The following is a 13,486-nucleotide window of genomic DNA, read 5'->3' on the forward strand; positions in this document are numbered from 1 at the left end:
TTTAAAACTAATAACAGTCTAAAGATCTCTGTTGAAACTCTGACCTAGTTTGAGTGAATCTTATATCAGAAGAGAAGATTCTCAAGAATAAAAAAACTAGGTGCAATCAGATTTCAACCACCGTTATTCAATCAAATTAATCGAAAACAAAGATAAACCGCAATTATCTAGTTTCTCACCAACGGGTCGCGCTAGAGCTTCTCAATCTCAAAGAAGACTTTTAACTTAGCGGCCGTAAGATATTTTACCTAATTAGATTACTCTCCTCTCCGATAGGAGGCTACACCAGTAACAACAAAAAAAGAATAAATCTTTTGTTACGAAGTATTAGTTTTCTAGAAAGGAAAACTTCGTGTATTTATAGACAAGGAAGTTTGGACACCAAGGAATTTCCAAAACCGAAAATATTCTCAAGATATTCATTAAAGCACAAATTCGGTTTCCATAATTCCTGGAAATGCTCTGTCCAAAAATAACTATTGAAATCTCTCGAAAAATCTAATTAGTAAATGCACATTACTAATTCTGTAATTTCCCTACAAAATGAAATTAATAACCTTAATTAAAAGATTCTTAACTTACTTATATTTCGATCCTGGGATTCTATTCCCTTAGCCGTTAAGGAATATCTTTGAATAATTATATAATTAAATATTCACAGCACGTGTTCAAAGTTTGTCGACATCTTTACCTTGTAAGTTCTCTTTCACACTTATAACCTTGAAACCCATTTTCCACACTTCCAAACAAGTTTAGAATTTGTTCATCTGACTTTCAAGAACTACGTGATTGATCAAACCAACATTCAATCACAATCATGGGTTTAACGGTTCTACCAAAACAAGTTTCGATTCTACCTCCATGTGAGTACTACGCATAGTCACACTAGCTTCCCAAAGATTCGGTTGACTAGGTACTAGGATCGGTTTCCCACATATATATGGTATCTAAATTATTTGTGTTGCACATGTCCATAGGATCGGTTCCCCTTTCTGCTATAAACCTTGCTGCAGCACATACAAGGATCCCCTTGATGTACTACACCCCTTACAAGGATTGGTTCCCTTTGCCTTACTAGGATCGATTACCTTTCCTTACAAGGATCAGTTCCCTTTTCCTTACTAGGATCGGTTCCCTTTCCCCAAGGTCAGACATAATCCGATCATACCACAGGTGATTACTTAAGATTAGTTTTACTAATAAAAGTTATACCAATACATAAGTCAGGACTTTGTGAATAGTTCTACCAAGAACACAACAAGTTGTGAGCGGTTATACTCTATCACACATATTGGTTGTCCATAAGATATGTAATGAATAACAAAACCAATAACTCCTGGCAATTTCCTTTTCGGTTCACAAACAAGTTTATGAACTTACTTCCATAAAACACATGTAAACATTGTTCCCTAGGATGAAATCCTCACCTCATACCCATACATAATCACAATAGCATTCAAATGATTATGGCGATGTCTTATCTAAAAAGTGTAATGGTAAAGCAATAAACCTCGTATTGTATTCCTTAATACTATGTCTATCTAGAGTTCATATATGCTTCGTAGTTATGTTTTCAATATGCACGACTTGAAAGATACGTTAGGGAATGAAACAGTTCAAGTAAAATATCATTAACCTCAAGTGGAAGGATGATTGTTGTCGTTGTATCTCCTTGCTTCTTCACATCTTCAAGACTTCGCAATACTTGTAATGTCTCATATCCTAATACTTTCAAGCTAACCTATACGAAGTTTAACTCCAGTACATAATCAAGCGACTCTTAACATGAGTATTGATTCACTAAAATATGACAACCAAACTTGACATACCAACGCTTGGTGGGTTCAACCGAGCAATGCTCTAACAGGTATTTTAAAGGAGGGTATTTTAGAAAAATATAACACCGTTTTATTGAAAAGTGTTAAATCGGATGGAAGTATGACTGTTTTGTGAATGAATTATAAAGGTGTGACCATTTTGTGACCCAATTACAAAAAGTATGACCATTCTGTAAATGGCCCAAATTATTTTTCAAATTCTCAAAACTGTTTCTGCTTTTAGTAGCCAAACATTCTCATAAAACCGACTTTTATGATCATTCAAATCAAGATTCCTATCAGCTATCAGTGAACTGAATCTTAAGGGGGCTGACTCTTATGGTTTTAATTAGCTGAAATAATTTTGAGCATCTGCACCGGATCATTACGCGCGACGTGATAATAATAAGCCATATTTTCCTCTGAGAAAATCCTATGAGTAGTTCAAAATGAAGGTGAAACTACCAATTAGTTCAAATCAGGTCCTGTTATGGCACTCCTTCATCCCCTTTCACCCCAAAGTCTTTCATATACTCCTTCAGGTGAAGGAGTGGTTGTAGTCTTCACTGCACTGCCAACTGTTGGATGATGACTAAATATCAACCCAAATGGCCAGCAGTTGGAGGATAGAAATTAAAACCAGAAAAAATATTATAAAAATTTAAATAAAGTTGAACAACAAACTGTTTGGAGGACAGTTAAAAAAAAATTCTTAAATTTTAAAATTTGAATAGTTCCCTCCCCTTTCTTCTTTTTTGGAATATACTACAATTTTAAAAATAATTATAATTGGGCAGACAGTTAGCCACATACTCTTCTGCTTCTCTTTCCCATAACGGATCACTCGTTCATATGAACTACTCCTTCAGATTGAAGGAGTTAGTCTCCAAATGAGACTATTCACGACCTGTAACTACGAAAAATCCATAGCTACACTCAAACTTGTATTCTCTTGTTCTTGACTCATTTCAACTTCTAATCTCTAAAGAATTTATGGATCTAAACTTATTACTCACAAAATGATGATAAAAGTACTAGAATGTAAATGAGACACTTGATTTTACATGGTTCGGTCATAATTGGTCTACATACATGGTTCTTTACTATGATTTATTGATTTACAAGATGAGACTCCATTAATGAGTTTTGGAGCTCTTCTAGATCTAGTTTTGGGGAAGAAGATGAAGTTAGAGAAAAATAAATATGATCCCTTTCTCTCTCTTTCTTTTTCCTTTAAGTACTAGAGAGTAGAAGTGAATTTACAAGTATATCCTTTTCTTACTAATTAAGCTAACTAAGTTAAGATACTATGTAAACTATCCTAGCGATGTTATACTACACCGGCTTTCATTGGACGCCACATGTCGAGTATGGTTTTTGGTTTCTACATGTTTCCCTTTTTTCCTAGAGTATTGCTTGGAAAGCGATCCTTAAGGAAAAATCCGTCTTGGTATAGTTCTTGGAGCGAGACGTGTGGTGTTTGAGTGGATGACTTTGACCTTTGCTGACGAAGGAACGAACGAGCGAAAGGATAATAACTTGAAAAGTATATACTTGCCTCTTATTATTTTGTGAAGTTCCGAGGATTCATTATGGTATAGAAGCACCATTCCTCAACCATGAGTTGTTGTTGGAACCATTCTTTGCTTTGCTTCGATTTTCCCTGATATGTTTGGTTGTTGATTCTTCATGTTGGTGAGAAGTAGCGAGTATCGTGTTACATGTAATGAGTTAAAATTGACGAAGTGTGTAGTGAGCGAGATATCTTCGTTAACGTTATCCATTTTCTTTAGAGAAAATAATGTTGCAATCTCGGGTTTGCATGTTCCAGAGGCCCCGTCAATTCTATTGTTTTTTCCCTTGCTGAGACATTGCTTGTTGTCCCACTCGATGTTCCCCTTTTAGCGATCGTCATTGACTGCTGAGTCCGATATTCCTTTTCCTTGAACTCCTTTTTACTTTCTTCTATGGATCTTTTCAAGTCCTCCTGTTCATTTCGCTCACCATGCCTCTTCTTTCCTTCGTCTTTCTTGATAAAGCTCTTCTTTCAACCGCTCCACCTATTTACCTTCTTCGAGAGTATCTTTTTTCTTGCTACTAAAACTTTGTGTTTCCCTTCCTTCGACGTTATTTACTATCTCTTGTGTTGACACCCGTTTGCCTTTATTCGACCTCGTGTGGTTCACTCTTCTTTGATAACAGGTGTTTCTTTTTCGATTATCGTCATTTCTTCTTCTTCAATTATTTTTTCCTTCCTCGTTTTCCATTTTGCTTTATCTAGGGATGGATCTCTTTCTCCAAACCTTGGTCCTTGGTTATTTCTTTGCTGGTATCCCGCATTATTATTTCGTGGATCCTAATTCCCTCGTCTTGACTCATCATGCCTAAGATTCTGATCAATCCATTCTTGATCTCTACTTGACATAGCTTCCCACTTTGCATAGATTACGTTCGAGGCTCTCCTTTCTCGTATTTTAAGATAGCTTCCATAGCGTGCATCGTTCTTGGTAAGAGACGAGAAGTTCCTTCTTTTGTCGGGATCGGCATAACCTCGCTAACTTGCCTCTGCCTTTCCTCCATGGCTATGTATTCCTCCTGATACTCCCTCGAGCTTTGATCATGAAATTTGGTTTTGATGATTTTCAAGCTTCCTCTTCGCGAATTATTTGTCAGTGTTCTCATATCTCGTAGTTCGTTTAAGACTTATTGGTTCAGGTTTCCTTCATTTTCTTCCTGATGATAGCCTCTCATCACGCTTAGCCTTCCTTCCCTACGCCTGACTGCTTCCTCGTGTCTCCGGTTTACATCGCGTTGCCTCTCCCCTTCTAGCCTCATTTCGTCTTCGTTCCTCATTTCTTATTCATATCTCCGTCTTTGATCTTCCCATATTGTTGCCTCCAACGCTCTTCTCAGATTTCTTTCTTTGTTGTTTTCTCTTTGTCGTCTCCTTCGTCGCTCTCCTCCGTCGTCCTCGCGCGCAAGTCTCCTCTAACGATATCGTGTTTTCTTCCAAGTATATGGCGTCAGCTGTTGTTTCCTCATTAAGTTGACGATTTTGTAGCACCAGCCTTGCATTTTGTCTCATCAGTAGTGCGTGTTGCTCCGCTAGATTCATGTCTCGCCTCCGTTCAAGGCGAAGTGTTTTCTTTAACTGTTCCAACGTCATGTGTTCTTCACCAATGTTTTCCTACTACTCTTCGTGAGTCATTTCTTCCTCTGATGCGATGTCCGTGTCAGAAGTGTGTATCGAGCCTTCCCTAAGGTCATCCTCACCGGTCTGATTATTTCGTCGTCGGTTAACGCCTTGTCTTTCCCCTGCAACCGATGTTTCTCCCCATACGTGTGTGCCTCCTTTTTCTTTGGTAGATGAAGAAACTTAAGCTATCCGAAGGAAAATCCATATGATGCTCCTTTCTTTCCTCTTCCCTTGTTTACCTTAATGCCTTCGTTAAGTCTTGAAGGTATCGATCCTACCTCGCGTTTTTTTTTTGGTTCCTCGTTGCATAGTTTTTATTCTTCGTTCATCCATTGATCTTCGCGTTGTTTGATCTTGATTTGTGTTGTTTCATTGTTCCTTGCATGCTCACTTTCTTTGCCTCATCGATTTCGCTTTTGTTCCAAGTCCGCTCCATCCACGAATTCATTCAACTTTAGCTCTTGCATTGCGTCGCTTCATTGCCTCCAAGTGTATTACTTGATAATCATATTTCTTAATTTCATTTTCTTTTTTTCTTTTCCTTTGCTTTTGTTTTCTTTTGTGCCTCTTGTACTTATTTTGTAAATTGTTACGGGTAAGGTTTTAGTTGCCTTCTACTTGTATGTGGCTATAAGAGGTTTTATTGCGCCTCCTAGTTAAGGTCTTATTTTTCCCCACCCTCTCATTAAAGGTCTTAATTCGAAGAAGTCTCAGGCGCTCATTATTCTTGCGAATAATGATCCATCAACCTCACCTTAACATTCTCTACTGAGGTCTTACTTCGAGATAATACGACAGGCCTAACTATTCCCATGAATAATAGCCCCATGATATTGCCGTCTTTTTTGGTCACGCAGCTCCCTAATCTGGAGGGTGCCGTCTCTTTATGTTCCTTCTGATTTCCCCTTCAAGGAGGTTAACCCTAACATGCATGTTGGTATCCTCCCATCCAGTTATTACGACGGTCAGTTGTTTTCGTGACTTCTTATTCCTTTCGCCGATATGGCTATTGGTTACGAAGTCACACCCTAGGTGGGGTTTCTTTGGGACCGAGTGCATCGTATCCAGGACTTGCCATACGGACATGGCCGGTAACGCTCCAGACTCCCAGGAACCCGCAGCTCAACCGAATACGTCGGCGCCCTGGTCATAACTATGCACCCCTTACCTAAGGCCATCATAAAAGGGACCCTCAGCGGACAGGTCTTATCATTGCCCCTAACTTCCTTTTTGAGAGTTGTTCACGACGTGCGTTAGGACTTTTCCTCTTACACTTTCGTGCGAACTAGGGTGCACGCTGTGGATTCCCAGCCTTCCTAGGCGAAGGGTTTAAGGTTTCTCTAAAACCGTTTCGCGGATCTTATTTTCCTCCTAATGCGAGGTCTTACTTTCTTGTTTTGAGGTCTCGTTTTGCCTTGCTGGACTTGAATTACTTCTTTTCTTATTTTTCCTTTGACTTCATTCCTTTTGCGGCGTTATTCGTGAACCTTGAAGTTGTATTGCACTTGAATCGGGTCATGGTAGTATTGTACTTCGTGTAGTGTGTCGGAGTTAATGTGTTCACTGGGTTGGAGCTGATTTACCTCTTCGTCGATGATTTATCACATCGACGGCCTTGCGTGTTTCCTCTTTGGTAATGCAATCGCCCTTTCTTCCACTTCGTCGATGATTTACCTCATCGACAGCCTTTCGCCTTTCCTCTTTGGAACTGTAATCATCCTTTCCTCCACTTCGTCGATGATTTACCTCATCGACAGCTTTTCGCGTTTCCTCTTTGGAATTGTAATCATCCTTTCCTCAACTTCGTCGCATCCTTCTTTGTCCTTTCTTCGTTTCCGTTATCTTCGTATGTATTGTCCCTTTAACGTAAGTTTCTTCTTCCCGATGAAACCTTTCTTTCTCCCGAATCCGTACCTCCCCGCGAATCGCTAGTTTCTCTCTCTTCATCAAGTTTGCGATTTTGCAGCGTCGGCGTGTTGTCTTGTCTCGCCAATCTAACGTGTTGTCCCACTAGATCTCGTTCACGTTCTCTTTCTTGACGAAGCGTCTCTCTCAGCTGTTCCAGTGTCACGTCTTCTTCATCGACATTCTCCTCCATCTCCTTGTGAGTTGATTCCGTCGTCTTCATCGTCATTCTCTTCCATCTCCCCGTGAATTTCGTTTTAGCAATTAATAAATTTCGAGATATTAAGATGAGAATATTCCCTCTTTTGGCTGCCTTGCCTGTGGTTCATGAAACTATCTCATTTGGTTGCTTTGCTGAGATAAACGACGAATCAAATCTGTTCTCCTCGTCGACTGAGTTGGACTTCCTGACTGACGAAGTAGTATACTCGCGAGTCCTTGGTCGAGTTGATCTACGAAGTTGCACGATTTCTTCTTCGTATAATTACTTCTCCTGCGTTCGTTCATGTTGAAAGGCACTTTCAATCCTGCTTCGTGTGTTTCTTCTGATGCTACGAACTCCATAATTCCCTACAAACTGAATTCTTTTCGCTTGAACCCTCTTTCGTTAAATAATCACAAATGAGAGCTTGGTACTCATTGGTTTTGTCCCTCCTTAAGTGATGCTTGACTGCTAACGAAGTAGATTCGACTGGGTCATGTTTTGAATCTGCAATCTCAGATATCTCGTTGTTGGATTGGTGGTTTCTGTGAACTCATGGTCACAAAGTTTTCTCCGTTAACTGAACTCTTCTTTTGGGTCGCTGGATTGCTTGTACCTCCTTCCCTGCAAGTAAAGGGTAGAGATTCATACCTCCTTTTACGCAATGGTCTGTCTTGTAACTCGTCTTCTTTCTCTATCTTCCTTTTTGTGGATCGATTGATTTCGCCCCTTTCCGTCGTCTTCGCTTCCATTTTCCCTATCTCTCGTTTTGTGAATCAATTGATTTCGCCCCTTTTCATCGTCTTCCCTTCCAGCATCTTCGCCCTTTTAGGTTGGTTTTAGCTTCGCTGGAACTATCAACTTCGCGGGGGTGATTGCCTTGTTTCGTCCTTGGCTGCTCGTTATCAATCACCGTGAATCAAACCCTTGACGCTCCACATGGCATAGCTTCCGTCATTGACCCATATGATTTCCCTAGCCATTCTTTCGCCTCTCGTCTTACCGCCTTCTTCTTTGGTCGATTGCTTCTGTGAGTCATCATTCTCTTTTGTTTGCTCCTGGAGTAGCCGAATGTTTCCGTCGTCTTGCAAACTTTTCCTTTGCTAATGATATTCTGGCGAAGTTAGCAATTGCTTCGTTATATTCTTGTTCCTAACGCAGTATACCTTCATTTACTTCATGTTTACTCGTTATATGCAGTAATCACGAGATGGCTGGGGCGATGGGGGTTGACGAAGTGAACCGTTATCTGCCTGACTTCGTGGGATTTGGCCTTCCGTCTTCGTTGGCTTTGGCTTTACTTCGTTGGATTTAGCTTTGGATTTACTTCGTTTCCTTACTGCTTTCTTCTTTCACGAAGTATCCCTTTGCTTGATCTTCACGAAGTGTCTCTTCGCCTGATTATTTATTATTTCACGAAGTGTATCTTCGTTCATAGTGTAAACTTTACGTTAAATTTCCTCCTTTTGCTTCGCTGGATTTGATCTGGTCGACGAAGTGTCTCGTGGAGTTAAGCTTGCTTTCCGAAGTAATAGTATGACCGGTATACAATGCTAACTGAAAAGTGCTCGTAGGTTTTGCCCTAGTTACTGGCAATCTTCGGCAGTGTTTGATGACGAAGTAGTTGTTACTACTGTGTCTTTTCTTCGCCGATGACGACTTCCGATTAGCTAATTATGTTTGTGCTATCTCGTCTGCAGGACTTCTAGCAAAATGGAGATTGAATCCTTCGTCTTGAACCATTCATGTTTAGAAGTGACGATCTGGTGTGTCTGGCTATTTGACGAGCCAACTTCTCTCTCGAATCAAAACAGCAGAGGTCCTGGCTTCCATCTTACTTCGCAGAGGTAAACAAATTTCTTTATTCGCCGCTAACAAATTGTGCTGGGAAAGACGTTCAGCCATACGTCGCTCGGTCGGGTCTTCATTTTTCCGTATCTCCTTTCATCTCTGCTTTTTTTCTTTGCTGAGATTTGTTGAAGATGTTCGCCTTTGATCGATGTCATCTTATATAGACCAGTTGTTAGAAGTAGCATGCTTTCTCACCTTTTCTCCGGTAATGCTTTGTCGAACCTCTATGATAGCTATGATGATTGCACGTGCTCGTCTTTGGTATTCCACGAAGTGGATTTTATCTCGTCAGTTTAGTCTGAGCCGAAGTAGCCTTCGTCTTCGCCAATTGAGCCTTAACCGAAGTAGATTTCGTCCTCGTTCCTGTGAGCTATTATCTTCGTAGAGCTTATTGATTCACTTATACTCATATTTCGTCACCGTGTACGAACCAAACTCGACTACTGTGTTTTTCTTCTTCGCTGGGGCTAGTTGGATAATCAACTGATGAACTTTCACCGGGCTTCGTCATTGGGTCTTTATTATTTTCATGGCCTCGATTTAGTTTCTTTGTCTTTACAAGTTGTTACTCCTCTGAAAAGGTTCTGAAAACTCCTTGCAACACTTAGCTATGCAATCTCGACCCTCTTCGTTACCTACCACAAACGAGAGTTTGGTACTGACTATTCTTTGTCACACTACAATAAGCAATCAACGGGAGAAATTAGATCTGCAAATATCAATAACCAGAACTCGTTTTGAATCGAGTTTTTGAAAAGGAATCTGGTCCTTGTTGTAAACAACTAAAGTTATACGAAAGTTTTTCCAAATACTCCCCCATTCTTTTTTAATAGGCTGATTTTGTTTTTAGCAAAATTTAAGGAAATTAAGAGAACTGATCATTGAAAGTGGTCCTCATGACACTTGTCAATAAAAGAAGTGAAGTAAAATGGTCCCCGTGACACTTGTTAGCAAAAGAAGTAAAGTGAAGTGGTCCACATGACACTTGTCATCAAAATAAGTTAAGAGAAAAGTGGTCCCAAAAAATTAAAATAACATTTGACTTTCCAATTAGGAAACTGGCCTATTTTTCTTTGAAACTTTTATTTATGGAAACTGACCTATTAAAAAAGAACGGAGGGCGTAGTAATAAGAGAAAGGAATGGGTTAAGAAAGAGGATTTTTCTTCTTGATCTACTGTTGACTGAGATCTCTTCGATCTTTTATTATGCTGGTGCTTAAAATATGTTGTCTGAAGATGCAAATCTTCATTCAATCTTCCGTTTTTTCCCTCAATCTTTGAGATCCAGTGAGATCTGTTGCTAACAGTAACCAAACTTCGATAGAACTCTCTTCAATCAACAAAAACATGCTCAGTCTCTGTTTCTAGCGCCAAAATGTAATTACGGAAAATTCATAACTACACCCAAATTTGTATTCTCTTGCTCTTGACTTATTTCAACTTTTAATCTCTAAACAATTTCTGGATTTAAACTTATTACTCACAAAATGATGATAAAAGTACTAGAATGTAAATGAGACACTTGATTTTACATGGTTCAATCATAATTGGTCTACATCCATGGTTCTTTACTATGATTTTTTGATTTACAAGATGAGACTTCATTAATGAGTTTTGAAGCTCTTCTAGATCTAGTTTTGGGGAAGAAGATGAAGTTACAGAAATATAAATGTGATCTCTTTCTCTCTCTTCCTTTTTCCTTTAAGTACTAGAGAATAAAAGTGAATTTATAAGTATATCCTTTGCTTACTAATTAAGCTAATTAGGGTAAGATACTATGTAAACTATACTAGCGATGTTATACTACACCGGCTTTTATTGGGAGTATGGTTTTTTGGTATCTACACGGCCCTTGCATGCTCTTACGGAACCTTTTAAATTTTATTTTGCACGAAATATTTCACACTTTGGTTTTTCTTCACACCTCGAAGGAAAATCAAAACCAAGAAACAGACGCTGGAGATGGCCTTTAACCACACATTTTTGAGTTGGAATCTTGATTTAAACGACCATAGGACCTGTTAGTCTAAAGACAATCTTGGGAACACCCATTGGGGTGGATAGGAAATTAGGAATGGAAGAGATGTCGACCGACGTGTTACTGTGGTAGACTAGTGAGTATGTTACTTAAGAATGCATATGCAGTTGTGCTTCCCAAAAGTTTTCTTACTTTCGAAAAATAATAAATATGGTAAATAAATCATTTCATTAAAAACTCAGTTCTTCCCAAGAAAATCGCCTTTAAAGCTCTCAGGTTCTTAGCTGGTTCAAAACGAAATACTTAATATATTCGCCTATAATTTACCGCCTTATTAATTAACTCATTTTTCTAACTCAATTATTATTTTTTTCTTTTTCTTGAATAAACAAGAAACCTTTTCATTAATGGGATTTCAAGATTACAATGAGTTTAAGATCGAAAATAAAAAAAATACCGAATAACAAGAACATACTGTAAGAGTACAATACCGAGAAATCCGACAAGAAAAAGAGAAGGATTACCGGAGTAAGATAAATACAAGTATGAATAAGATCCGATTAAATCGGAAGAAGGATGGTTTTTCTTGGAATTAAATTCCAACCATTTAATTTGTTTTTCTTCTTTATAAAGAAATGCTCCCAAAGTAGGAGTGATTTGCTCAAATCTCTTGTAAATAGTGATGAAGCTTCCGTCGTCAAAAAGACCACCGATGAAGATTTCGTCGCCGGATAAATTGATGATGAAGATTTCGATGAAGAGTTCGTCGCCGGAGACAACAAAGATGGAGATTTCGTCGTTGGAGAGCATCACTATTGATCTTAGAACCCAACCCAATAACCCAAAATTGCCATTAAAGCGAAGATAAACCTCAAAAGAGTAGATAAAACCACCAAAACGGTGTAGATAAGTAGAAAACATAATAAAAACTAAACTAATCTACTAACTAACCTAGAAAGCAAGGAATAATGAAGAAATTTGCTCAGATCTAGTCCAAAAATGAACTAGATCTGAGTAGGGAATGGTTGGTTTTGATGGTTTTGTGGGAGAAGAAGAAGGAGGGAGAGAAAAGAGAAGAAGGGTTATCTCTTTTTTCTAACTCAATTATGAAAGCTGGGAAACGTGAACGTTTGTGTGTAGAGGTGTAAAACGTGTCGGCTCGGCACAGCCCGGCACATGAAGTTGCGTGCTTCACGTGCCATGTGTCGTGTTGTGCTGTGCAAACAATTTAAACGTGATGTGCCATGCTATGCTTTACTAGTCAAAAGATAGGCACAACACATCCCACGGGCACAACACACGAATAAACGTGTTGTGTCGTGCCGTGCTGGCACACGTGTTATAAACAATTTGAAATTACTTAGTGTATACATTAAGTCGAACATTATCACGAGAATTTAAATAGACAACATATCATTTGAAGTTATTTCAAGTAAAATTAACAAGTTTATTCAATAAAAATAAATAGCCCATCAAATATAAAACCGGATCATTGTTATGTAAATTAATGTTCTAGTCAAATATAGGTAACGACATTATAACAACGATATTGAAATATATTTTCCAAATATTAATGTATTATATGTGTTGTTATAAAAATAAGTCAGCATAAAATGTCAAATTAGCTAGAATAGTGACTCTTTTGTGAAATATACACAAAATGTGATGTATTAATGTACTTGTGCATGCTATGACGTGCTTTCTTAACGTGTTGTGCTGGGTTGGGCCACGTGCTTATCCGTGCAGCGTGTTGTGTTGTGCTACTGTGTCGATTAAGCTAACCCAGCACAGCCCACGAAACTAACGTGTTGGGTCGTGCTGGGCTAAATCACGTGCTAGGCTCGGCTGGGCTCAGATTTTAGCGTGCTATGATGACACAACCCAATTTACACCTCTATTGGTGTGGACTTGAAAGTTGAAACGAAAAATGGGTTATTTGTCCAAATATTTTTAAAACATGGTTCAAATAGACGAGTAAAAATTATTATGGATGAAATTGACACCAAAAAAATAGCAAGGATGAAACTGGATGCATCCTGACTTAAACTTAAAAAATAGCAAGGATGAAACTGGATGCATCTTGATGTAAATTAAAAATAAGAAAAAATATTTAAAAATGGGTAGGATAAAACTATTTACATCATGGCTATTTTTATATTTTTGTCCATTTAAACAGTATCAAAATCTAAATATACTTTTCATCTAAAAATTGTTGATTTTGGTCTTTTTAACTATTTGTCTAGTAACCATAACTGCTCCATTCTTTATATTTCTGCCATATGAACCGATCTTTCCTCAGATTTGATGTTTTTCTTTAAACAATGTATTATCAACAGATCAGCCCCGAGTACAATGACGAATGTCAATAGTTTAATACCATGTGCATATGTATATGAAAAACGCGGCATCCACGCATATGCGCATCTCTATTAGGTGTAAAACGAGAAAATTAATCAAACCTCTCCTACTAGTCTTAGCAGCCTATATATCTGTCATCTTATGCACATTTTGTTCATTGAAACTTCGATTTCAAAGT

Source organism: Papaver somniferum, unplaced genomic scaffold (genome assembly GCF_003573695.1).
Source record: "Papaver somniferum cultivar HN1 unplaced genomic scaffold, ASM357369v1 unplaced-scaffold_10, whole genome shotgun sequence".
Taxonomy (NCBI): domain Eukaryota; kingdom Viridiplantae; phylum Streptophyta; class Magnoliopsida; order Ranunculales; family Papaveraceae; genus Papaver; species Papaver somniferum.